The sequence below is a fragment of the Camelina sativa genome, chromosome 9, assembly GCF_000633955.1.
Source record: "Camelina sativa cultivar DH55 chromosome 9, Cs, whole genome shotgun sequence".
Taxonomy (NCBI): Eukaryota; Viridiplantae; Streptophyta; class Magnoliopsida; order Brassicales; family Brassicaceae; genus Camelina; species Camelina sativa.
The window spans coordinates 14675465-14680156 of NC_025693.1; positions in this window are offsets into that span (position 1 = coordinate 14675465).

The following is a 4692-nucleotide window of genomic DNA, read 5'->3' on the forward strand; positions in this document are numbered from 1 at the left end:
ATATATATATATATAAATTTACATGATTATTAATTTATTATATTATTGGGATCATATTTTANAGACGAATCTGAGATCTCGAAATAGACATACCACCTTTCTCTTTTTTTGTTTTGTCTTTACTTATAACAAAAACAAATTTAATTATTCTGTTTGTATAAACTGAACTAAAGACAAATCTATTACTAAACAGGTACAAGTTTGGATTATGAATGTTGATTCCTAAAAAATATGTTTACAAGTATTACCTCACATGTATATAATATAATGCATACAGGATAGTAAACTTAGTTTTTGAAATCAATTCCGCACGTACGTGCGGGTCTGAATCTAGAAGACTTACAACAACCATTAGCTTTGCCAAACGTAATTGTAATACAGTAAAACCTCTATAAATTAATAATGTTGGGACCAAGACATTTTATTAATTTATCGTGTTATTAATTTATCTATAAATTAATAATTATTATTTATAATGTAAATTAATAATTATTAATTTATAGGTATATTTTTAATTGTTTAATTTTTTAAAAATTAAATTGAGACAATTGTTGCAAAATAAGATTAGAATTTTGGATGTTGTAAATTTTATAGTATTAGAATTGAATTTGAAATAATTAAAAAATATTATTGACAATGAATTACAAATATTATAGACAAATTCACTTATACACATGACATAAATATTCAAATATATGAATAAGAATATCAATTATCGTATTTTAATAGTCTATCAAACTATCAAAATGTAAATGATGCATATTTAGAAAGTGAAAACTTTAAAAAGTTTTAGCTGTTTTATGAAATGTTATAGAATATTTTATATCATTATAGTTTGAAGATACAACATAACAATTGTTTTATAGATATGAGGTTTAAGAGAAACATACTTTACTATATCAGCATATATATATATATACATGATTATTAGTTTATGATATTATTGGAACCATATTTTACATGAGGATTTCAAAAAAATTATTATCTTATTATCTTATCGAATTTTGTTATTTTTTACACTGTCCCGACTTGGGACTAGCAAAATTTATTAATTTATAGTGTTTATTAATTTATAGAGTATTAATTTATAGAGGTTTTACTGTATGTATGAAGGACTAAGAAAAACTTTATGTTAAAATTGATCCGAAAATTTATCCCCGGAAGCTATTTTACAACTATGCATACTATTTTTTTTATTTTACAACTATGCGTAATATTTGTAATACAATATTTTTACAAAAAAACTCTCAATAAACCCACAAAACAAATTTGTAGTTAACAACAACATAACAAATTCTTTTAGAAATAAAAAAAAAAACTTATGAAAATATCCCCGCACGTATGTGCGGGTCCGTATCTAGTTAACTTTTAAGACTAAAAGGAAATTATGTATAAGAATAAGAAAGGAAAAAAAAAAAACTAAGAAGATAAAAAAATTAAAATAAAAGATTACGACTCGGGAAAGTAATGAGATGGTTAATTTATTTCCATGTTGTATCCAAAAAAATATGGAGAATTGCTTTCTCAAAATTACGAACTAATTTTCTCAGTTTTCTCTTATTTTTCCAATTAGTTAAATAAAAATATTTCAAGTACGATAAATATTTTAAAAATATATCATTATCCTAATTAATAAAAATCCCTAATTAGGTACCGTAGTAGTGTAAAAAAGAAAAGCACATGCTAGAAAAGTAAAAGGGTATATTGAATCTAATATTTTGAATGATTTGAGTTTGATGATCGTATGTATGATATAGTTGTTATGTTTATTGTAAAATTCTTTCGTTCCTGTAGCTACTTAAAACCATGAGATTAAAAATATGTAGTTTTAAGTAGAAAATGATCTTAAATTCTTACAAAAAAATAAATAACATAATAGGTATATTTTCAAATCACTAATTCAATAAAATTAGATCTATTGAACTTTTAAAAAATTATGATTGAATAACTTAGGATTTGATATTTTTACACTAACTCACTTGAAATGTATGATTGATATTAGTAATCTTCACTGAAATTATAACCTAGCTCGCAGACCAGAATTTTAGAAACATAGACGACAAAAGAGAAAAGAACTATCATATCTAGCTAGATAGAGTCCGAACTTTGACCTCGATCTATATATAATATATCCACCAAAGAAACATTGTACACATATTTCTTCCCGAAACAAAAGTTTTATATTTAAATCTCCCCAAATTAATAGTTTGAGTTCTATTACCCCATAAATCTGGGTTTCATCGGTTTATTGTTCATTTAACCAATTACTAGAGAAACAAAACCAATTAAAACCAAAGAAAACCAGATTTATATTAGATTAGAACCCGATTGGCACCTTAAACCAAAACACCTGATCGATGAAACAATGAGCAAACCCATAATCGATGTTACTCTGTAACCTCACATAATAATTTGACCATATCTATTAAAATCTAGAGCAAATTTTTTTGTTCTTACAATAAAAACAAATTCCTTTTAATGGAAAAAATGAAGGAGAACATATTCCATGACCACGACACTTTAATCGAATTTGAATTTGAAGTCTTCTTAATTTTGTTGACGCCACCGTCGTTGGTGTGGGATGAAGACGCTGTCGGGGATCCATAGGTTGTTGAAGAAGAAGACGAGTGAAGAGGAGGAGGAGGGGAGAGATATGGACAGCTTCATCGTCGTCGCTCCATGGATTTGAGATCTGGTAAGTGAAGAGCTGTTCCAACTGAGTGGACTCAGCGAGGTGCAGAGTGGAGACAGTTGAGGAGAGAAAGAGGAGTCGAGGAAAAGCGATTCTTCACGGGAGAGAGACATGTCGAGATGGTGGCGGTGGTCGGAGAAGGTGAAGGCGGTGGTGGTCGGAGAAGGTGAAGGCGATCTGGGTAGTCCACCAAACAGCGCTGTCGCAATAATCCATGGCTCTGTTCCTTCCTCCACCATCTCCGTCAGCTCTTGCGACGCGACTCTTGGTCATCACTTCCGTTCAGCTGTATCATAATCTTCCTACTCTAACAATTATGTTTAATGACAATCGAATTTAATTACAATGAATTTATCCAATCAGTTTTTGTAATTAAAAATCAAATTTATTACTATTATTTGTTGCCGGAAGAATCGGGCCAAGAAGAGATATCAGATCAATTAATGGTGGGTCGGATTTTAATTCAGTTTACAATCAACTTTTAGTGGTTTAATATTTGGTTTAATTTGGGTTTGCAGTGTAAACCGATGCAACCGAAATTTGGGGAGATTTAAATATAAAACTTTTATTTCGGAGAGAAATACTTGTAGAACGTTTCTTTGATGGATATATAGATCGAGGTCAAAGTTTGGACTCTATCTGACTCTATCTGACTCTATCTAATGGCGGCAAGAATCATCGAATTACTCTTCTTCGACGTCGTTTCTTTGTTACTGTTGAAATCTACAATAACAACGTCGCTATAAGAAGAATCCGGGACGGAGGAAGTGGGCTGCTCTAGAAACGAGTAGGACTTCTTTCAGTTGGAAACTAAAAGCCAAATCGTGGTTTTAGCCGCCATGATTTCTTCACTCTATTCTTCAAGCATCACTGAGACTTCTTCGTCTTCAATCATCGCCGCCATTAGAGTTTCGAGTAGACTAAAGAGAGACTACGGAAGAGAAGTAACAAGTGCGGGTACCTAGGTTGGAAGGTAATACGATTACACGAAGCATTCTGGAAAAGAATTGGACCTTGACTTTGGTCTTTATATATATATATATATATTTTTTTTTTTTTTAAATTGGGTTCTTTTTGATTTTATTAAAAATTGTAGTAGATAAACTCGGAATTTTTGGTTTTTTATTTTCTAATTGAGTATAGTATTTAAAAACACCGAATATTCATAATAACAGTAATTGAAAATAATTTTACAATCTATAATTCTATATAATGAAAATAAATTTATCATCATAGCCTGCAAGTAACAGTTGCGTTTTTTTGGTTGTATATTTCGTAACATATTTTATGTTAATAAAAAAAATTCTTCAGTTGTATCTCTTTACAAAGTTGCCAATGTAAAGCTGTGTTTATTCAAATGCTGAATATATATTTGTGTTTATTTAAATGCTCAAGATCCAATGACCATGCAGAAAAGAACATATATTTTAAAGCTGTAGCATATTCATTTTTTCGTCCAAGAAATATCCATTTATATCATATTTTAAAATATAGCAGATGTATATTTTTTTAGAAAATTGCTTTCTAAAATCTATTACTTTTCTAAATAATTCAATTACATAATATTACAACCCTTGAAATTTGTTTTTGCACCACCCGCCTATAAAGCATGTATATCACCTAGAACAAATAATCTTGTATTAATAGTTTAGGGAAAACAACATCGACTATATAAGATCAATGAAGATTAATAACAAGCTGCGTCAAATACCCAAAAGATGGTATGACGTGAACCTTTAAAATGTAAAAAATAAAAATGAAACTAGCTCGTTGTCCGAAATGATGCAACATGATACATATAATTCTTCTTTAATATGAAAAGAAAAATGGAAAGTTGCTCGTTGACATTCCATAAACGTTCTTGCACGTCTCTCACACTAGTATCGTGTAGACATGCTTCCACGATTTAGTTGGAAAGAGTCCAGAAGGACAGGGAAAAAGGAATAGTACAGCTGCACTTTGCTATAAAAACCCATGCGCCCATTCATTACAACACAAAC